Below are 24,176 nucleotides of genomic sequence, written 5' to 3' on the forward strand. Positions count from 1 at the left end.
AAATGCCGCGCTCGCCATCCTAACCTAATCGTGGCACGTTTCGCGTTTTCCGTAAACGACGATCGACGAGTTATTTCGAATAATCGGACATATGATCAGAGTAGATTAAAATGCGCGTGGTTTTAAACTTTAACGTGGTTTGTTTCGTTCCGTTTTATTCGGAAGTTACGTTTCACGAAGATTCGAGTATTCTGTTTAGATTTAGCGTTGAGAATTAATAACGAAGATATTCTCGCGTCTAAGTGCATCGAGTGAAAGCGGTTTTCAAAATTGATTAAATTCGATTCGAAATGCTCAAAGTGCATTAGCATCGATATTAGAAAAGAGCATTGATTTTCATTGGACGTTGTTTCCGGTTCTCTTGTGGCCGATCGAATCTTTGGCCGTCTGGTATAAACAACGCGGAATCGTGTTCCTAGAGCAAGCTAGCTGGTCGGGTCGATGTATTCTCGGTTGTTTATTTAGGCCAGCCGAGGTGAATCGCTCGAATCGAAACTGGCATGCAGACGCACCATGCTCGCCGGAAACAGTGGCGAATAGCAGGGACCTGCGAAAAACGCAGCCTCTCGGAAACGATAATGGATCCCGACCGTGGCCATTATCGTCGTTTAGCCAAGATCAAAGGGTTGGCCGCAGTTTTTGCTTTGCAGATCGTTCAACGAAAAACGAAAAGAAACCCGTTCCTCTATTTTTCGCTTTTCACCTTTTCGGCATCCTTTTTTTCCTTTTCCAGTCGCGACTTCCATCCGATATGCGAAATTACTTTCATTCGAGGAAAATTTTTCGCGAAAGGAAATCGAATCGAAGAAACACATGTATTGTGTACATTCGAGAATAAAAATAACGAGGGAATTTCGATATTTCCCGTTTCAAAGTAATCTTAAGAAAAAACAATCGGTAAATGTCACGTTATTACGTTATTAAATCCACGCATGCCTAGATCCACGATTTGTTTCTCTCGGTCTAACGAGTACGTACATCAACATGAATTAACGTTTTCTCAAGCTACTGCGAGGAACATTATTCTATCCGTATGATACAAAGCGAAAATTATTGCTACGCGTTAACGAAACGCCAGGATTCCACCTTCGACATTATTCTTTGCACGACGCTGTGCAGACGCGTTGTGATATCGACCGATGTTCGGCCAAAGAGGAAGGAATGTGACAATGCGTGTCACGCGTTCCCAACAGGCCGCGCACACGAGTTTTGTGAAATTGCAGCCGGTAAGTGATTTTCTTATCGGCGTTGGATATTTTTTCTTTTTTTTTTTTTTTTTTTTTTAAAACGCGCCATATTCACGAAACGGGAGGAGATGAAACGATATGTAGGTTAAAGGCTGCACGGAAAAGGTACGCTTCGTTTTCAGAAATCGCGAAACGGGATTAACGCGAGTAACCCAGAAACCGGGAATACATTCGATCGTGATTTCGTGATATTTTTCGTTGCATGCGAGGAGAGGGTAAAACGTGTTAATAACTATTTCTAGTTTCGTTTCGTTTCGAAAAGTAACGTAAAGATGTCGAGTGTTTTTTTTTTTTCACGAAACGCGATAATTTTTAAAAATATTTCTCGTTTTATTCGGAATAAAATTACGAAATAAATGGAACTTGTTACGTACAAACTTTTTCTACACTTTTCATGCGGATCTCTGAGAGATACACTGATGATATGATGATAATTGTATTTTCAAAATAGAATTTTCTATCTTCGTAACACTTGCCACTGTCCAAATTAATCTAAAAAAGATAATGAATTTCTATTAGATCAGAAAGAAAAAAAAAGAGGTATTAAGGCAAATATAAAATCATCAAAACAATTCGGGACAATTTTAGAATTTCTTCCAATTTCTTCATAATTTTTAACAAGAAAGAAAAATAAACGATATAATATACTTTCTATCTTATAATTAGACAATTGGCACACCTACATTCTGTCAAATTATTCGAAAAAAATCGAAAGAAACGTTATTTATTATCGAAATGTTATTTAATTTCACGATTATCGAAAATTCTCGTTAATTTTAAAAATGAGAAAAAAAAAAAATAAAAAAATTCGATCGACTCGTTTGCAATGTTACGGATAAATGGTACTTGTTCGTTCGATTTTAGTTGAAACGCAATTCGAAGAAGCAGTGTTGAAAGCCGAACGAAGTGTCCGATCGCGAGTCGTACGTTTACGATGTTTCTTGGAAAATTTATAGAAAATCACGACGTTGGAATGTTTTGGATATCGAGGAAAAAAATGCGGATTTAGATAGGCATCGAAGAAATCTGCGCAAAAATCGAATTTCTATCGGTGGAAAAATTTCGAGGATAGCATTAAATCAATGTAATTAACATTATGCAAATTTCCATTTTAATAGCTAAAATACTTTCTTCCAGGTTTATACACGCGACTCTCGATTTCACGCTTCTTGCCTTTTGAAATTTTTTAAAAAACGAACTCTCCTTTTCTTTTATAAAATAGAAATTAAAACTTGTTTGTAAGATAATTCATACTCCTTTTCATTTCCTTTCATGTTGCGTAGCCACGTAAGAACTCACTCGCACTGTTTGTGCGAAAAAGAGTGCAATTCCCTCGAATCGGTTAAACGAATATCACCGAAGGATATCGTATTGTAATATAGTCGAAATAGCAAAACATTTCTATTCCTTTCATTCATTCCTATCCTTCTTCGATTTAAAATAACGTATTGGATAATTGAAATTTTCAATCAATTAATTGCTCTCGGTTGGATATAAGAAAAATGCAATTGCAAGAAAGTTGTAGTCGGTATAAGAAAATCGACTATTATGCTCGATGTAACCATTAATAGAGGAATTCAGTATTCCACTATTGAACGACCGTAACAATCGATTCTGGTTAAATAAAAAAAAAAGAGAAAAAAGAGAAGAAGAGGAGTTTTTCTCGTCGAAGCCTCTAAAAGTCGAAAAGGATCGTCGGATAATGTTTTCTAACGGAAAGGAAAAAGCGTTATTGTTGTCGTGGTCTATCGCCTGGCCGCGGCCTAGGCATTATTATTATTACAGCCGTGTTCGAATTGGCATTAACATTCACTCGATGCACTCCCTCGCTGTCCGTCTCGCTCTCGCTCTCGATGTATAACGGGGCGCTCGCGTCATTCGCCGTTTTCGTAACGTGACTTTGTATCATGAACTTTTCGATGACGTTTGCGCAACACTATCAGCCGGCGAGCTACAAACTAAGCCTGCACGCTCGTACCGCTTGCAATGCACTTCTGCATTCGTTTCAACCGCGTACATACACGCGTCTTCGCGAGCGAGATAACCAGCCTCTCTCGCTGTCTTTGTTCCGCCTCCGCCGCCATGACACAGTGGCTCTCAATCGATCCATCTCCTTGTACACTCGTTTCTGTCCATATTTCGCGTCGAATAACGCGACGTTAGAGGATATTCGAGAATATTCCTCTTAATTTTGAAGTTGGAATTGTAGAAATACAAAGCTATTTGCTTTGACTTTAGATTTTCTGTGGGTTGTAATCGGGGAAGGGGGGGGGATGGGGAAACAGATACGATTTCCAGTTGCGTAGACCGCTCTCTATACGAGTCTTGAATTCTTACTCGATTGTACTTACATGCTATATTACGTCATTCTGGCCTTTTTTGGTTGACTCGAGGAGAAGAAAAGAATGGTTTGACCGGTTCGCAGTGCGGCGCTGACGACGTGTTAAATTTATATATTTGTATCTCGTCACGGATCCTTCGTTATTATTGTACGAGCAAACATTTTTGCGACGTGTATTTTTTTGCGTTTGTAAACGGAACACACGAAAAGGGCGCGTGTGTACAACGAATGTCGAGCGGTGGAACAAAGTATGCAATCGATCCGTAATGTGATGTTTCCGGTTATTTAATTCGATTTATTTTTCATTCTCTCTCATCTTCTGCGAGATTTTTTTATTTTATTTTAACGAATGTTTTTTAATATCGATCTCGCATAAATCTCGAGGAACGAAACGAGATTGTGGGATATCGTATTTCCAATTTTTCCTTCCTCGCGTAATAAATAAGTTATCTCTCTTTAAATTCGAAGAGAAATTTAACGAGAGACTTCTCGTGAATTATTATTATTACCAAAAACGAATCTATCGCACGAATCTATCGCGTTTCAACAATGCATAGTTTATTTAATTTCGTGAAACGAATAAATATTCTTGGACCCGTTTAAAGGGTCCGTTTACAATGCGGTTCGACAACGTGTATCGCGCGGCAAGCTCGTTATGCAACTGGTGAAACTATTACCTATCGATGCACGAAGAACGCTCGAGAGAATTAGGTGTCTCCCTTCCTCTGCCGTCCTCTCCTCCCTGCAACAAATCGTTCGAAAATTAATAATAAATTAATAATAAACGGAGAATCACTATGAATAACTTTTACCTCTTCGTTCTTTCGTGCAAAAATGTTAGATATCTCTCTTCTTATGCCATCCTCGATCGAAACAATTCGTTCGAAATTCGAGAAAATTAATAAAACGAGGGATCAGTAAGTATCATTGCTAGTTGAATAACTTTTAATCCCTTCTTCTGTTATCCTCTCTTCTCGATCGTTTTCCGCGAAACAAATCGTTCAAAATGAGAAAATTAATAAACGGAGAATCGTCACTAGGAATAACTTTTACCTCTTCGTTCTTTCCTATAGAAACAGAAGTGCTCCCTTCTTCTGCCATTCTCGATCGTTTCTTGCGAAACAAATCGTTCAAAGTGAGAAAAGATTGATATAATCGTTTAAATTGATAAACGAAGAAGAATAAACGAAGAACGCTCGAGAGAGGTTAGGTTTCCATTTTCACGAAACAAATCCAAATCCATAAGCGAGAAAATGAACAAAATTGACACAAATATAGTATCGCAAGAAAATCGATGCGACGACCGATCACTAAATTATTCCATCGTTTTCTATCCTCGAATCTTTGAACGTGTTATCACTCCCATCAGCGCAGAGAACTAACAACACCCAGAAACTTTCTAGAAACTTAACCTCGAAACCTATCTTCCCAAACTCGAAATAACAAATTTTCTCGATTCGAGAGAAAGATAAAAAAAACATTCGAAGACGTGAAGATCGAAAGAAGGATGTTAAATTCTTCAAAGAGTTGTTCGAAATGAGCACCGTCAACGGTTCGAACAGAAAAAAAAAAAAAGGGAAAAGAAAAGAGGAGAGCGAGAGAGAAAAGATGTCGGTGCGGTGCTAAGCAAGTAGTAAGTTTGCTTTTCTTCTCTCGGGCCAGGATCTACGGCCGGTTGCAACTTTCTCGAATTAACTGGCAGCGATCTCGACTCTGTCTCGATTGCAAGTCGGTCGCAGCGATAGTGGTAGTTATTAGACGGTCTCTATTGCTGTGTTACGCAACTAGTGAAACTAGCCGGCGGCGAACCGTTCACGAAAAATAAATCTTCCTAGGCCGATTAACGCTCTCCCCCGACGCGTAACCCTCCCTCGAGAGCGTTACAGTTACAGATCGCCTCGAGACTGTTTCAACGCGGATATTTCCGATTATTTCTCGCTTCTTTTTTTTTTTCGTTACTTTCATTTTATCGATGAATCAGTGGATGATTTTGAGGATACGATGAAATATTTGATAGAGTGAATAGTATTCTTTTGAGATAGGATAGGAAATTGTTTAAGAATTTCGAGTTCGGGCAACTCGAGTCTTTTTTTTCTTTTTTTCTTTTTTCCTTGGAAAAGGTTAGAAAATTCTCTAAACATATACATTTCGCGTAGATTTATAAAATGAAAATTTGGCATAGAAAGCGAAACAGGCAAAATTAAAAAAAAAAAAAAACAATAAGTTACTTCGACAAGTTATTTGAATAATTTATAATTCAAAAATATAACGAAGAGAGAGTCTAATTATATTAATAAATAAACTTCAAATAACCTCGCTCGAAATTTTAATTCAATCCATCCTTCGATAAAAATCTTTCAATCCTTGTTTGAAAAGATCGATGGAAAAATCTATAGATCCCCTAAACATCATATCACAGAATTTCCTAAAATTGGTCGATCCTCTCCCCTTCTCTCTTTCCTCCGTTCAAAGAGAAACAAAACAAAAAAACGAATAACGCGCGATCTCGAAAGTGGCTCATCTTCTTCGTTGCGCAATCTTGTTGGCGCGGGGTGGGCGATAAATCAAGCTCCACCGGTTCGGAGAACCACGGAGAGAGAGAGAGAGAGAGAGAGAGAGAGAGAGAGAGAGAAAAGTCGAGTGACGGTGACCGAAGCAGGGAGCAGACCTGGAACAAGGCGGAGGTGCAACGTGACGTGAGGGACGCGTGAGAGATGGAAAAGAAAAAGGGAGGAGAAGGGAGGGGAGTAACCCTGGGGCCCGAGATTACGTCGTTTCGTGGATGCAAAAGGCGAAAGGCCTGGCAGCGCGAGTGCGCGATGGCCTATTCCTCGTGTCCAGGGTTATCCGCGGTCGTTGTGTCCGAAAACTTTGGCAATAAACTTACTCTTGCTCCTCGAGAGAGGGAGGGGGCGGAAGGGAGAGAGTTTAGCCAACGGCCAACCCAACGGTCGGTGGAACCGATAGAACGACAGAGGAGGCCGTGATGATGGAACGAGCGGAACGGCCACGCTGCCGGGATAGTTTCACTAGTTGCGTAATCCTAATAGAGTGTGTACTCGTACAGACTCGTTCGTTCGCTTGGTCGCCGCCACTGTCGCTGCGACCGACTTGTGAATCTTGCGCTCTTGACGGATCTCCCCACTCTTTTCTCGCCTCTGTCCCCCTCCCCTTCCCCGTATCGTCGTTCCGTTGCGACACGAAACGCCGTGTGCTTTTCGAATTTCACGAATTTCACGAATTTCACGAATCCTTTCGATTCGAGTCGCTAAAAGAAAGCATGCTTCTTTATTTACCGTTACTCGTTACGATCGAGGAAAGTGGATGGAAAGACGAGAAGTTTTGTCGGATCCGTGCACGCAGAAGTTTATCTAAGCGAAATCTATCGACGCGGAGAGGCAACGAAGAATTCCATTGGACGAATATATATGTATGTTCAAGCCGATCCAAGCCCAGCAGTCGTTCGTTTCTATCTGTCGACGATTTTACGGCGGAGAATCGTTAAGGAGAATTTTTATAGAAACTTTTAGACAATTTTCGAGGATGGACGAGGAAAAAAGCCGGTGAAATTTTATTTATATATGTATATATACGTAAATAACGCTTGATTCGAAACCGGTTGAGTTAACCCACGTTCCACGCCGCGAGATAATAAAATTATACGTCCAATTAACTTTCTTATCTGAATCTACGGAATCTATGGAAACGGGACACCGTGTACATCGCTAATCAGCGAGAAAAAGACACGTCCTATTTTGGTAGCGGCTGGCTCGCGAGCTCTTTGTGCCACATATTTTCATTATACCGCCGCACGATGATTCAAACGGAATGGAGTAGGCGTATCCCACGAGAGCGGAGGCGAGAGAGCGGCGCCGTATCTATCCGCAGAGGAAACTTCGCCAGCTTCGAGGAAGATTTTTCTTCCCTCGATCTCACGGTTAAACCCTTTGCCAAGTACCAACAACGATTTCCCGTTCGCTGAATTTCTTAGCTAATTTAAAACGATTTCGCGCGTAAATTAACGTATAAAACTATTATGTTTTGATATTTTACGTATCTTTGGGTAGAAGGAAGAAAGGAAATTTGTCGAATATTAAAGTTTATATTTGTTGTTTCGCGCGATATTTTAATAATAATGTAATTAGTGAGATGGAACCTTACGATCCCAACAACGTGCTCTCACATTCATCCTTTATCATTCTTATTTTTCATTTTCTTATACTACATCGCTATTTTCCTCCTCTTTATCGTCAATTTCTCAACGAATAGAAATAATTTCGTTTAATTTAATAAGGAAAAATCAAACTCATCTTGAACCAATTTCATTCCATGCTTACAAAACTCGAAAACTCGAATTTATTTCTACTGCCACTGACCGTCAACACTCGAATTAACGCTGAAAATATAGTTCGATCCACGATCTAATTTCAGACAAAAAAAAAAATCTAACCACTCGATGTATTATTCTACGCTTTATAAGATTATACATAAATAGCTTAGGAATCTATTGTCGCATCGATCCAAGCGGTGACCGAGAGTCACCTCTCGAGAGTTGGAGCGCAAAGGATTAAAAGACGAAAGAAAGAAAGAAAGAAAGAAAGAAGGACGTTTCAGGTGAAAACTCGTCGCGTCGTTTCGCTTCCTGTTGCGCAACTCGATTAGCCGCTTATTTAATACCGACCGTGGTAATAGAAGCGCGCTGCCTGGGAAGAGAGTCGAGGAGGGGGGAAACGCGAAAGCGAAAGCCCCCTCCCCCCCGAACCGTGGAAAGCTCCGCCCGAATTATCCGCGCGAAACGATCGCCAACACGCCCTCGAATTTGACCGGTGGACGTTTCACGATCGACGAATGCTGGAAACTGAGATTATTATTATTTCTAACTAAGGATAGAAGGAAGGATATAAGGAGGTTAAAAGATTCTTTTTCGAAGAATTCGTCGATTTATAAAAAAAAAAAATTAATCTGTTGAATGAAATTATCGACTCGATTGATGAAAATTGAATTTCAACGATAATTGGAATAATTAATCGTATTGATATTGATCCTGAAAAATTTCGAGGAAAAGAAAATGTTACAGCGAGTTGAAAATTTTCAAACGATAAACCGATTATAATTAATGGAGATCGATGAATAATAAAAATGGCCAACTACGTATCAATAAAGAATGATAGACGAATTGGAAAGTATATAATTCCTGTATCGATCCATCAATAGTAAGTAATAAAATAAAATAATAAAAAAAAAAAAAAAAAGACATTCAAATTTAATTTTGCTCCATGATAAATCGTTCATCGTCTAAAAGTCTTTCTTTTTTCCTGTTCTATATAGCAATAATAATTGCTCGAGTAAAATATACTCGTGCATCAACATCTAATCCAGCAGTAAACACACGATGATGAGCTGAAACTCAATAAAACAGAGACGCACATTTGACCAATGTTGATTTCAATTCGAACAAAGCGAACGGACAATGAGCTTCGTTAAATCCTTTGAAAGGTGGCGAAACCCTCTCAAATGGAATCGCGACAATTGAGAGCCACTGTTCGGGCCGAATAAATTCCCGTGCGCGTCATTAGGGTAGATCGAACGGAAGAGGAGGCAGAGAGAGAAAGAGAGAAGGAGGGAGGGAGAGTAGCGGGAGCGTAGGCAAAGCAGCGAGCAGAAGGTCTCGAGCCGCGAGGTTCAAGCCTTTCGCATAGGTCACTTCCTCGTGCATAACCCAATTAAACCGATTATTTAACGCTCTGTCTGCCTCCACTCTTCTTCCTCTTTCTCTCTCTCTCTCTTCCTCTCTCTCCCTCTGCTCTCGCGATCACCTTCTCACCTACTTTCCCACCTACTTTCGAGCAAGAGCGGCCAAGCAACGATAGTGTGGTGTAGTTCTAGGTAGAGGGAAGGCCAGGGTGGACGGACACTTATTTCTACCAACTGGATAAAGATAGACACGAGACAGCGTTCCTTAAATTTTCTTTTCTATGCGAACGCGGATCCTCCTACTCGCATTATTACAACACGAACCGCTTCTATTTTCTTTCTTTTTCTCGAGGCAATTACAATGAGAACGAAAAGTCAAATATCATAATAAATAAAAACCTTGCTTCTTACTATTCAGAATTCAGGAAAAGTCAAAATCACTTTATTATCGTGTAGCGGCCATTTGGCATTACGATTATTTAACTTATTAATTTCGTTGTTCTTCTAATTTTTCTGTATCGATCGCCCTCCCCGTTTCGATCATTTTCGAAATTTTGCTTTCGCGGGAAAAGGTAGAGGCAAAAGTTTTTTGCAGATCGTCCTTGAACAGGGTGTTGAACGGTGCTTGAACGCGCCGAGATCGAAAAATCTCGACACGAGTCGAGAACACGGTGTTTACGTAAGCCGCGTCTCTCTCCGCCGTTTCCTAGTTCGATCGTGGAATCGCAGACCGGTCTATGCATTCAGGAAGCGAGTCGGACGCTTAAGTGAAAGTCGTTAAAGCAACCGTTGCCGCGAAACGAGCGCGGTTGGAGAGGAGGGGGGAGAGGTGTGCGCGCGCCTATATCGCTTCCTTTCGTGCCTCCCCGATCCTGTAAACCGAATAAGAATTAACGTCGTCGTCTCACTCACTCGATACTTGTTCTTATTCGAATTATCGTATTGTAACGTGAACTCTTGTTATTATTGGAAAATTCATGAATAGATAGAGAAGGATTTCCATTTCTACTTTTCTTACCGTGTTTATCCGTTAAAATGTTAATCGAACGTAAAGTTTCGTTCGATGTATATAAATTCCAAGTTCGTTTCGATCAAATTCGAGCGATAAATTTGAAAATAAGTTACATAAAACGGAACGCTTTATTTTCCATTAGAGATTTATTCCATTCCGGATGATGTAACGAAAAACGCGCGTAAAATAAGCGCGTCGTTGCATCACCCCGTTTCAACGGATGCGCGAATTGTAACGCTGGCTGTTAATCAGTTGACGAGTAGCACGGAAATCGATACTGCAACGTGGGCTTGACAACGTCCCATGTGCCGAGTACGTATCGCGCGACAAGCTTACAAGTTTCTGCTCGAAATCTGAATGGATTAATACGTGGTAAACGGAACAATCGTCTCGACAATAACGAAACTATCGTTTAAATTTGTTTTATTTTTCAACGCCTTTCTCCTACAATTTTAGACGCCTCGTTTTTAACATTTAACAAACGAAAAGAACGATGCCTCGTAATCGTTTGAGCGAGCCGTCATCTTCGCGCCTTTCTCTAAACGAACGATAATAAAATCGAAGAAGAAGCGAAAGTTATTATATACCATAATTCTGTACAAACATCGGGAATGCAAAATTCCAATTGACAACGTCAAAGCCAAACGTCGTATACGTCGAGTTACAGCGATAAATTACGTAACGAATATTGGCAAGGTAAAAATTTTCCAACTTGTTGATATTCAAATAGAGATGAGAACCGCTGGCGAGGAGAGAGCGATCGGTGGAGACGGACGGTCTCCGCGCGGCACTTTCGTCGTCGAAGCCTGACACGCGTGCACGCGTTGTATAACCGCATAAGGAGCACGGATAATAGTGCGTGCACGCGTATCGCATTATTCGCACCGTTTCAAGTCCAGCTCGTTCGGCTGCCCATTGTCAAGTTTAAGCGCCAAATTGCCCGAGGCCGATGCCCACCTCGATATCGAAATCGTTCCACCAAACCGCGAATATTACACTTCCGTGATCTTGCGCCGCAACGATTGCACAAGTTTTCGCCACGATACGATTACGATTCACGAGGCGAACGATCAAAATTTATGATATATCCTTGGGGAAGAAGTATATAAATATATATACGATTCTGCTTATTAATATTAATTAATGGTTATGTAAAATCATTGATTATTGGAATATTTGGAATGAAAAAGTCAAGGACGTTGAGAATGAATTCTCAATTCTCGCCAGCCTTTACATTTAAATCGAGGCCCGCACGCGGTACGCTAATTTTTTAGCATTGCAATCACTTTTATTATACCCGTGCGATTAATGATACAAAAGGCGATATATACAGTTTGTGAATCGATTTTAACGAATTTTACCTTCCCTCCTTTTACTATTTCTGCTCTATCCAGAAATGAAGAACAATCGGTCGACGATTCTCCTCTCGATAACTGGTAACCCATTGGTGAAAGTGACACACGCGCTTAATTCTATTTTAAAATGTGGAAACGACTCTTCCACTTTTATTATTTTCCTCGATCCCAAGCATATCTGTCTATTTTTTGTTTTCCTATTTAATCTTTATTTGCATCAGTGATTATTTGTATCAAAATAATTTAATAGTTACGAACAAATAATTTATTGTCGTAAAACGCGATAATAATCGCCGAACGGCCATACAATTGTTTCCTCCTCACAGATTCAATACGAAAAGCGAATCAATCGTAATAGGCTACGAATAAACGTTATTCGAGCATTTTTCAACAAGGGAAAATGCAACAGCTACTCGATCCTTCGATATCTACTTTACCATCCAAGCAACACACACGCACACACACACTCATATGCGCGCAATCCTTCAAGCCAATCCACGGAACAGGAAATTTCAGATCCCTCTATTTCGCGACCCCCTCTTTCCTCTCCCTTCATCCCTCGTTCGTTCGTTAGAATTCGAAACGTACAAAAAACGTATACCGCCATATCATAGTTGCGTCTACGAGGCGAAAGCGAGAGCCTCCGCTCGAGTCGGACAAAGAAAGATGGCGGTGGAGAGACGGAGAAAGAAGGAGGGAAGGTGACCTAGGTATGGAAGTGTAGGTGCAGCTCTAACTCCGTAGGTGGTGTAGGTAGGATCGTGGAGGTGGGGGTGAAGAGGATGAGGGGCGAGGCGGGGGGAAGGGGGCGAGAGAAGCTCGCAGGGGTTTATAGATAGCAGCGCATGGCCTAGAAACCGTGCCGCCCGGTGTTTTTGACCCTTCGCCTAGCTACCGCTTCTGGGCCATTGCAACACGGCATGCTCATGCTCGTTAAGCCGCGTCCACAACGCCCAGCCCCGTGAAACCAGCGATGAAGGCAAAATTCAATCAGTCCAACTTACGAATAAACCTGTTATTGTCTATTGTTCGAAACGTAATAATAATAATAACAATAGTCGGAAATAATTGTAGCGTCGGCCGTGGTTTTATACGAAAAACGGATCAATTTATAATGGTTAAACGGAATAATAAGTGTTGTTCGAGCGTTTTAATTTTAAAGTAAGTTTATTCGAAACATCGTCTCGAAAGCTCGATCAATCGGTTCGTTACCGTGAAATTGAAAGTGAAACGAGTTACGCGGTTTAACCCTTTAGAAGAATTATACGATCGCATGTTTTTGTTTCCTCGATTCCACCTCGAGTGGAAAAGCGGTTCTCTCCGCGGCAAGTTGTTGATATAATGTATTTTTTGCTATTATCTTTGTCCCCCAGCTTGGCGAACGTTACTTTCACCACGAACGAGAAGGTGAATATATACGCGGGAATATAATCTTCCTTCTGAACGTTCATTGGCACGAGAAGTTGAAATTGAGAAATTTTCAAGGATATAGAGTCGAGTATACGTTACATTGTTCGACGTTTCTCACCCTCTTCTCCGGCTGGCTACTTCTAGGCCATTGCAACATGTCGCGGGTACCTGTTAAGTGATATCCACGCTGCGACATACCTGTGTCGCAATCGTCTCGCTTCGCTCTGCACGCGAATTTTCATTGGGCCACGATTGTCTGTCGGCAGATATGGAGAAAAATGAAAAGAAAGAAAAAAAGTTGGAAAAAAGAGATCCTCCCAGGATGGAATAAATCCAGGGGGGGGGGGATCACGAGGGGAAACGAGGACAGGTCTGTTTCGAATCGAATGTGTGCGGTTGGGAGAACAGCCCAGAAGGTTGGACGCGTTTGAAAATCGACGTCGATCGGAAACCTATAATATCCTTTTCGCATTTTCTGCCTCATGGAATTCGACGCGTTTGAAATTCACCCGATACCGCTTGTTTCATCTCGATCCGTGAAAATTAAAAACTCTGCCCCGCTGGTTTCGTAAGAGAGAGCGATAATTGCTTCGATTTAATAACACGGATATTCTCTCGCAAGAAATTCCCTTAAAATTCTTCCAAATAACTTCCCGTCTTCCGCTACAATTACAGCGATATAATCTACTGTACACGTATATACTTGGTAATCTCATTCACGCACGCGAGCGAACATTCCATTAGTCTCAAAGTTTAAACTCTTATTATCGAACTCGTTTAACTGCACAGCTATAGACACATGTACTGGTGAAAAGAAGTCTCGCGGGACAAGCACGGAGGGGCAAGAGGGGTCGTTCGCTAGGACCGCCTATCCCCACTTCACACGCTTTGTTGACAGTCCTGACACCACACGCTGCATAGTACTAGACGAGCTATAGTTTGAATATTCAAAATCGATAATCATCCAAGACTGGAAGCTGAAATATTCTCGAAACTATTAATTATTTTGATAGTATTACATTTATAAATTAAACCATCGTTGCAAATCATAATTAGCCTACACATATGATGAATTCTATACGCTAACGTATCGAGTTTTAGATCATCGTTTTATTGTCTCTCATATTTCCTTCAACATTAACCAATCGGATCCGTATTCCTTCCGTTAAGCTTCTTTCCACCAGTACTTCACATCCATCACGATTTATTTCCAAAACAAATTTATTGTGAAACTGTGACTAGTAGCGGAATCGAGATGTCGAAATATTAAATATATAAAGCGAATCGCGCGAAAAATAATAATACGAAATCCGATGTTGTCTCGGATTGCTTTCGATTAGCCGTGTCCACACGGATGGATCCCACCCCGTAAAACTGACTTGGTCGGTGTGCGACCTCCTTATCGACCGTGGTTTCGACCTCGCGCGCGGTTATCGCTTCCGGGTCGTTGCTTCGTGACGGGTCATTTTAAGCGCGGTTCACAACGTTCACATCATTTTCGAGGATCGATTAATCCGTGAATTCAAGTGTCTTATGCATTATGCACTTTGCAATCGTTAAGCGCTGCGTGAAAACGTATACACGTTCGATCGATGGATAGAATCATCCATCACAATCAAGAAAAATTGGAAATTTGTTCGTTTCCTCGGTGTCTCTTTCCTAGTTTGTTGTAGGAAGGGCGAATGTCGTTTTGGCACACCGTGTATAGCGAGTACGTGATTGGAAGTAAAGGCGAGTTTGCAACCGCGCGTGTATGAGTGACGTAAGAAACTTTCGCTCACCTCTACCGGTTTACCAGCCGTCGTACTACCTTGCACTTGCATTCGCGGCTATGCAACGCACGAATAAGAGTGCACGCCGAGATATGCACCGTGCAACCGAGTCCATGACTCGGTAATTCGCGCGGACAAGTCAGGGCCACCGCTCGTTAACGGCACCACGATTGATAATGACACCGAGAGCCATCTTCCGAAACCATTTTAGGCTCTCAATGGGCCTATATTGGCATTCGGAGAGTGGAATGGTTCAGTTGCGTTTTAACGATGATCAAAAGATTCGACGAATGGATAAGAATGGATTAATAAATTCGCATCTTTTCTTTTCGATAAATTAAAATGCTAATCGACATCTCTTACGGCAATCAAAGTTCCACGTGTTGTTTCACGATGTTTTCGAGAAAATGAATCTAGAATAATCGAGATCAAACGTTATCAACGATTTAGTAAAATTAAATTTTTCAAGTTCTTGCTCGAAAAGAAACGATAGAATTCTTTGGAACAATAATAATCGTTTCGTTCGCTCCTTTTTGTCCCGAAAACTAGAATTTACCAGGTTCTAACGCGGCACGTGGTAAAAACATAGAACACATGTGTTCCATATACGTGCGAAGCAAATTATTCCTTGGCGTTGTTTTAACGACGACCCCGTATGCTTGTCACGCGTTTCAGCATGTAAGTACGGACGGACGTGCGATTGAGAATGGCGGCCTACGAAGCGCAGCGAAAGTGAGGGCACACGAGACTTTTTGCTACCGGTGCGCGTCACACCGACATCGTGTTAGAAATCGCCAATTTCCCGCCTCCTGTCGGCCGCCACTTACTATTTAGCCTTAGGGTAGAATAAGATTTTCGAATAAAATTCTCGAACGGTACAAAAGTTTCGTATCTGTGTCTTGTTCTGTATCTCTGTGAACAAAAGCGGTTAATCGAGTGTCTGCTATCTTTATCGGTCGAACTACGTATCAGTTCCTCCATTTCCTGCGCCTAGAACGTTCCATTCTGCGCATCGTTTCGCATGTGATTCTCTAACTTTTCTAATTTATGATATCGTACTATCTCGCGCCATTTTGCATTAACGTCCGCTTATTCGTTTCAAACGTATATATCGTAGATATATAAATTCGTTCGGTTATATCTCTGTCTATCGTACGTGAAAAGTGGCATTTACTTTACGTGGAAATTTTTAGGTTATAAACCGAAAGGCAATAACACGAACGAAACATATTTGAAAGGATATTAAAAATATTCGAGGGGAGATATTTTTTTACGGTATAAGAGTGAATTCGATACGAATCGTTGGTTGTTTGTCAAAGGATGCCGATCAGAAGCGAAAGTGAGTGGAAGGATCGCTATGCGTCACGGTGCATCGCTTTGCTCGGCTGGTTAGAAACTTGCATCGCAGCTTTCCTCTTCCTGCCTACTTTGCAAATCGAATAAACATGTGTATACGAAGTGTATACATTTCTGCACAAATGATCCTCCTCGGAATGAATGGAATTCCGATTTAATAACTCGAAGACTTCCTCGATCATCGAGCGAATCTATTTCCTACTTCGAATTGGAAACCTTGAAACGAAATCAGCATATATATATATATATTTTTTTTAACACTGACGTAATCGTGAATCTTGATATTTATCGCCGAATCTTTTTAAAATTGACAAAAAGGAAGTAGTTAAAATTTCGTCGAATATTATAATTTTTTTTCCTCCTTTCCTTTTACGATCAGGTGATACTAATTATTATTCTCGAAAGAGAAAAAAATAAAATTGTAGATTAACAAGTTTCCTGAATATTCATCCTGCTTCTAATTTTTTAAAGGTTAGGTTAGGTTACCATACGCTCAAAAAATATCTCGAAAATCGTTGACAAAATTATAATACTCTTATCTCTTCGTAACTAATCAATTCCTTCCATTTAATACCACAATTATTTATATATTCATAATCAAAAAGAAAAAGAAAAAAATCATCAATAATAAACACGTAGCGTTTAATAGCAGCGATAAATGTAGCGTAAAAACTCTCAAATAACCTCAAATTTAATGATCCTGCTTGCACGTCAATCGAACAAATCGCATCACGATTTTTCTTCCAAATCTATTTTATTTCCCTGACGACACGAACCGCGGAGGAAGCGTCTGTTTCGAGGTGTCTGGTTCACGCGGGGCCAGGAAAAAAGGAATTCCACTCGATCGCCGTAAATGGAGCGAGCGTTCGTAATTGACGCCATAGCAGGGCTGCTCTCCACGAGGAGCGAATGAAGCTATTAGAGTCGTTCGCTTCTTTCTCTCCCCTTACTCTCGTCCTGTCTCCGCGACGTCTTCCATGTTAACAGGCTGCCTAACCTATACGGTTGCGCGAACGCAAAATATGTCGGTCGCAACTTTCTCTTCGCCCAGCGGTTCTCAGATACACTTCCTGCTTTCGATGCTCGTGTCTTTCGCGTTTTGCTCGTTCGAAAACGCTTTCGACAAGTTTTTCGCCATTTTTTTTTTCCGAAACGATATTCGAAACTCGAGTTAAAGTCGACGGTCTCTAGATTGGATTTTCGTTTTACCTCACTTTTTTTAAATAGTACCGTTCATTGCTGAAGGAAAAAAAGTCTCGCGGGACGGCACAGGGGCAAGAGGGATTCTTCGCTCGACTGCCTATCTCCACTTCACATGCTTTGTTGACAATCCACACGCTGCATAGCTTATAGTAGAAGAACTATAATTTGAATATTCAAAATCTAAGACTGGAAATATTTTCGAAATTATTAATTATTTTGATAGTATTTCTAACTTACTCGTACAATTATCATCATCATATAATTATTCGAATATAAATTAAACTATCGTTACAAATTATAATTATCCTACGCATATTGTGAGAAAATAAAAAATTTTTTATATCATATCGATACGTTAGAATATTCTATGCCTAAACTAACGCATCGAGATTTAGATACAGATCGTTATTTTGGTTTAATATATGTGAAAATAGGCGTTTTCTTTCAAATTAACCGCATTCTTTTCGTGAGACTTTTTTCCACTCCAGTGAACATCGCGTATCGTTTTACGGAGAAGTTGATAATTTGAATCTCTGCGATATCAAGAAGTGATGCGAGTGTATCGAGACGCGAGGAGATATCAGATATTTTAGGAAATGGAAGGCAAAACACGGAGCGAACTAGCTGGAAGCGAACTCTCTCCTCGATACTAGGAACAGCTTTTCCAATCCCAAGCCGTGGAGAGTCGTGCAGATAGCCAAGATCTTGCGCCCGTTTACGTAATGGTAGAAACATCATCGTCGCAAGACGGTATAACGTCGAGTGCGTTAACCCCGTGAACACGGCTTTCTCCGGTTGCCGAGCGTTCCTCCCTCCTTACACCGCCTTCCAACACTTTCCTCCCGGCCAGCCTCTGTTAAACTTACCTTCCCTCTAACCCCTTCCTCTAACTCTCTTCCTGTCAACGCGCTCCTCGTGTATCTCTATATTTTCTTTATTTATTTATTTATTTATTTATTTTTCCCCCTCCCTTCTTTCTTTTCCTAATTCCTGAATCTCGAAGTGGTAAGTCTGAAAGAGGTATGCTATCCATTTTTCTAATTTTCGAAACAATTGGTAATTCATCGATTATGGAAGCTTAAGTTTATAGAAACGAAAATTTATAAACTACTGTTTACTACGGAACGGCACAGGGACAAGAGAGGTCGCTAGGATCGTCTATCCCCACCTTAGACGCTTTGTTGACGATTCTGACACTATACACCGCATGCTAGTAGAAGAGTCATATTTTGAATGTTCAAAATCGATAATCGTCTAAGACTGAAATATTTTCTATTAATTATTTTGATTGTACGTACTATTATTATCTTAACTTTTATAAATTAAACTATCGTTACAAATCGTAATTACATTTATGAGAAAACCAAAAAATGTTTATATCGTACGTTAGAATTCTTTGGATTGAGGTTTAAATCGTTCCCTCTCATATTAACCGATCAGATCTTGGTTCCTTTCTTCTTTCTTTACATTACAAATCGAATCGAATTGAACTTTTCACCTCGTTTAATACTTTATCGTTCCAAAAATTTAGAAAAACCCACGGATATTCGTATAAAGGCGAAGGCAGTCCATCCGTGTTCGCCGAATTTCCACGGTCGGGCGCTCGACGCAGGAAAGAAGGTGGAACGCACGCGTGTGCGTTCCACGGAACAGGAAGAGAGAACGAGGATGAGGAATGAGGGAGGGGAGGGCGAGGACGCGGAGGGAAGGAGGGGAAGGGCGCCCTTGCCCTTGGCATTGCCGCTCGATACGAATAGCGAGGGCTGTCCAAAACGGTGCCGGTGGCGATTTAACCGTGCGCGTAAGCCTGGCGCACCGACCGACCCGAGGGGGACACCAATTTCCGCTCTTCCCTTCCTCTAGGCGCTTCTCCGTACTTTTCTCCTCTCCCCGCTATTGTCCTCTGAAGGAATCGGTCATCGTTCGCGTTTTCATTCGAAGTGAATTTTTGATTTGTAAATATTTATTATTATCGAACGATCGTGTGTCGAAAATTGCCATACGATGTGTTGCCGTTTGATTTTTGATTCGTCAATTTTTTTCCCAGCTGCGAAATACGATATATATACATATATAAAAATATATATATTTTGGCCACGCTCGTTTCTTCTAAGAGGGGCCGATCGTCGAGTTGTGCCCTCGTCGACGAATAATTTCGGGAAGGGAACGCGTCATATACGCATGCCCTCGCCCTTGCCCTTGGTCGATACTCATCCCCCCGATGGCTGCCTTTTTCCAGAGTCGAACGCCACCCTCCGCCGCCGCGTTTCTTCGCCGACCACGTGGCGGCCACGTGGTTGACGGTGGTGCGCACCGCGCAGGTGCCGACCCGCGAGGGAGGGGAGAGAGCGCACCCCCTCCTCGGGACGAGGTGAACGCACTCGAGGAAAGTAGGCTAGGCGTGGCCTAATTGCGAATCTCCGATAGTTAATCGGAATCGATGATTTTCCATCGGTGGAAAATCCACCAATTTGCCAATTTATCGGAAATCAAACGTAATTCGTTTCGATGGAGATATTCTCGTTGCTTCGTTACAAAGGATCGGTGTGTATATGTATATGTGTGTGTGTATATATGTATATATACGTATGTATATATATTGCATTGAAAATTATCGTTTGGAATCGGGATGAAAATACGGGGTGAGCCGAAATTACGGTCGATTCGTAGCGGCCTCCAGCAGCGAAAAGTTCATCCCCCTTGAAAGATCAATGACCTTGATCGCTGGGGTCGAAGCCCTCCATTGGTCCGTGAGCTATGAATCAGGATGCTTTTCAGGGGTCGGTTCACTGACATCTGCTTTTACCGCACGTGGATTAATCGATACAGGAATTATCGAAATTATCGATATTGTATCGATATTCGAAGGGAATCAGAGAACTTATCCGCGAATGTTCCTCGAATGACAAACACTTGATCCTTGATATTCGCGTGTCTGAAAAATTAATTTGGAATATGAATGAGTGGATAAATTTTTCTTTTTACGCGATAAATATTAACCGATGATGATTTTGTGGTTGTTATAAATTATTGGCGCAGAATGGAAATGGCGAGTGAAAATATTTTCTTTCGAGCATAAACGTGTTAAATAAACTTCTTTGGGATTCGAGATATGCTGTTCCTCCATTCCCCCGTTTCCCCGCAGTTTACCAAGGTGCGAAGCAAAGGTTGTCGTAAAAGTCGTTTCGAGATCTCTCTCTGTCTTTCTTTAACTCGTATCGAACGCGCTCGAACGCATAGGAAACGATGCTTCGTGGTGTTGTTTTGACACCGTCGAGTACAGTCGCCGGAGAACTCGTTAAAGTCGAGTCGCGAAAACGAAAAAAACTTGCAAACTCTGAAAAACTCATACGGAAATTTATTTATCTATTTTTTTTTCCATCAAATTATATCACGTAGAAAAAATTCAATGAAAATTATCAAAAAAAAAAATAAACTCCTTTCGAGGAAAAAAAAAATTACTCTTCTCGAGTTTACGCAAGTTTATTTTACGATATTGCACGCACTGTATGTATATACATATATATATATATATATATATACGCGCGCCTTTACCTGTCGCAACATTCCTTTAACGACCTTAACCTTTTTCGAAGGGCGACACGGAACGAAACGAAACAAAACAAAAACGAAACGCACACTACACACAGAAACATTCACCATCCATTTCTCCTCTCTGTTTCAGGTAAGCTCCCATCATATATTTTCGTTCAACCAGCTTATCAAACTAATCGAAATAAGTAAGTATTCACCACCTCTTCTCATTCTCTCTCTCTCTCTCTCTCTCTCTTTTCTCCCCTCTCTCTCTTCTCCCCTCTCTCTCAATTAAAATTAAGATTTAAAAAAGAAAAGTGGAAAGGATGCAGGACGCAAAATTTTTAAAATGCACTCCATCGAGAGATCCACCTCTCCTCTCAGTCATCCTTTCCACTTTTTTTTTCTCCTCTCCTCTCCCCACCTCCCTCCTCCCCTTCCTTTATCCGCTTTCTTAATACGCTTCTCCGCGAGGTCAAGTACAGAGTGTGGATGTTGCACGGAAGGCGGAAAAAGAGAGCGCGGAAGGCAGCAGGGGACAGAAGGAAGGAACAGGAGGAGAGAACGTGGATAGAATCGGAATCGAGTGTATGTACGAAGGGTGAACGACCGAAAGGTAGGGGCACTAGGCTGCTACCCTCCGCGACGAGAGAGAGAGAGAGAGAGAGAGAGAGAGAGAGAGAGAGAGAGAGAGAGAGAGAGAGGTTGGAGGGTTGCGGAGAAGGTGGCGGTCGTACGTCAGAGAGAGAAAGAGAGAGAAAGAGTGAGAGAGAAGGAAGGTTTCGAACGGATCGGCGCTGACCTCCTCTCTCGCCCCTATCCCCCCCTCTTTCGCTCGCCTCTCCTTCATCGTGGCCACCGAAGAGGATCAATACGGACCACGTGGTGTGTAGCGGCAACGCCACAGAGAAACGGCCGACCTAAACCCTCGTGCATGCAACAACCTGAACCGACACTACCGATATATATATATATATACAATACCGTCGCATTTTTCCTTCCCATTTTTTTCACCCGACGTCACTTTCGACGATTTCTTTCTAAAAGGGAAATTTTGGTTTTCCACTTTAAAGTAGGAAAGTAGCGGGGAATGGTTTCGAATCATCTCACGTTTACGCTTTTTCCTTGTCAGTTGATTTTAACGTAACGTCGACACGATTGGAATCCACCGGGGAGCGAGTGGGATAGATTCGCTCGAATTATTTAATTTAGAACGCGTCAAATTCGATTCGGCCCAATATCTTGAGACGATATCTAGCCGGATATCCGTCGCCTCGTTTGGATAATTTTCCGAACGCGTTCCGTTTTCGATCGGTTCGGTGAGTGGAGAAGCGTGTATTTTCTAATAAAACGGTTTCGAACGGAGTCGAGCGGCGGATCCTATTTTTGGTCAGCTATCGATCGCGTTACCCTATTCGTGCACCCGATTCACCTTAAAACCCCACGTCAGTTTGCCGGCCAGGGAACGGCCTTTATCTTTCTGGGACACCGAGTCATCGGCGCACAGAAGCACCGATCTGCATCGATGATCTTATGACCTCGAACGAACCATAATCGGGGGGGGGGGACCTCGTCTTGAATTTCGTAGACGAACCGATCCGATCCGGCTTTCGAGATTCCACCGACCACTTTATTCCTCGAACGTGCCAACATTCGCCCCCGTCGTCGTCGTCGTCGTCGTCGTCTAAATAAAGAAACGAACCTGTCTCTGTTTATAAATAAAATTCTAACCAGAAATAACGAGTGTGTAGGTGACGGTGTGAACGGAATGCAACGCGGATGTTGAAGAGGAGGAGGAGGGGGATGGGGGGGAGAAAAGTTGTTTCGAGCGATAAAAATCTAGAAATGGTAACGGTAAATAAAACGATATATTGCCGCGGAGATAAGATCGAATTAGTTACGAGCGTCGCGCAATTTTTTCCCCTCTCCAAACACAAAGTAAAGACAAAGAGGGGAAAAAAAGAAAAACTTGGAATCCTCCATCTTAGTCACAATACACTGTCGCGCACATACAGCGATATTTCCGTTCCGAGAATAAAATAAAATAAAAAGGGAACGATTTCGCGCGTGAGAATCGTCATCTTTGTCGTCGTCAATTTTATCCATCCTTCGGATCTTTTGCTTGTAAAAAGCACGAAAAGACGAAGCGAAACCTTCGACAAAATGATAGAAAAAGAAAAAAAAAAAAAGAAAGAAAAGGAAGAAAAACGTCTTGGACGCAACACTGCGCGTTCGTTAAAACACTCGAAACAGCACAACGAGTTATGCGCCTTAGTCATCTCTCCCTCTGGTCTAACACGGGGCGGAGGAAGAAGAGCACAAACACGAGGAGAAGAGAAAGAGGGTGCTAAAGCCTACCCTTGTAGATCGCTTTGAAGGAGGGTTGCTATTACGGATGGTTTCATACATTGCACACCCCTGACTTCGAGTCTAGGTCGGTCATTCACCCCGGCGCAACCCCTACTCCCACCCCTCCACCACCATCCCCGCTCCCTCCCCGCATTTCCACCCCTCGGTGACGTCATTCCAAACCCTCCCTCCCTCCCTCGATATGTATAGTGTGTGCGTGTGCATCATGGGAAACGCTCGTTCCAAGGGGGGGTTGGACGAGGAGAGGGAACAGTGGCGTAGGACGAGGGGATGCCAATTTAAAAAATTCAACCGTCGATGGGAGGAAGAGAGGGAGGGGGGGGGGGAATGGAGGAGGCGAGGAATAATATATGATGAGCCGTTGCGTTACGCGAACAACGATCGAGGCGTTTAATAAAATTGTGGTGGCTTTCGAGAGCGGAGAATTCGTCGAAGAGAGGCGCGAAATTCGAGATTTCTTTGTCGTTCGTTCGACGAACTCTTTTCCAAAGATTCGTTGGATTTTCATTCTCGACGAAGGGAGAGGAGGAAGGAATTTTCCGACATTTTCGACGGATCGAAGTTGATACGTTCACGCGTGAAAGGATCCGAAATTTCACTTCGCTGCTCCTAAAATAATAATCGACTTGCATTTCGACTTTCGATTTCTTAATTGCCGGGCAGTAAATCTCGCTTACTACCTGTTTACTACTACCTTACTTATCGAGCTGAACCACTCAGTGAGGAAACGCGTGTCCAGAGAGATACGCGTTATTTCTTTTCCTTTTTTTTTCTTTTTTTTTTTTTCGTCTCGATTATCATACGATCAACCCACCGGATTCCCCGGTTTCCAGTTTTCTCGTCCAATACCCTTATCAATTTCGTTACTTGTTACTGTCCCGC

The 24,176-nt window shown here is 41.8% G+C and overlaps 1 protein-coding gene and 1 long non-coding RNA gene across 3 annotated transcripts in view; one reads left to right on the forward strand and one right to left on the reverse strand.

Moving 5' to 3' along the window:
• The window catches only part of Hr4 (nuclear hormone receptor 4), a 140,450-nt gene that overhangs the window by 60,111 nt on the left and 56,163 nt on the right, over positions 1-24,176 (forward strand). The window lies entirely within an intron of this gene.
• LOC147657587 (uncharacterized) lies at positions 1,335-4,989 on the reverse strand. Its single transcript, XR_015292074.1, has 3 exons — positions 4,401-4,989; positions 4,266-4,330; positions 1,335-1,739 (listed from the first exon to the last, which is right to left on the reverse strand). It is a non-coding gene; the product is annotated as an uncharacterized LOC147657587 (long non-coding RNA).

This window comes from Apis florea, unplaced genomic scaffold, assembly GCF_048593485.1.
Source record: "Apis florea isolate Af1SG1 unplaced genomic scaffold, ASM4859348v1 contig_3068_pilon, whole genome shotgun sequence".
Lineage (NCBI taxonomy): Eukaryota > Metazoa > Arthropoda > Insecta > Hymenoptera > Apidae > Apis > Apis florea.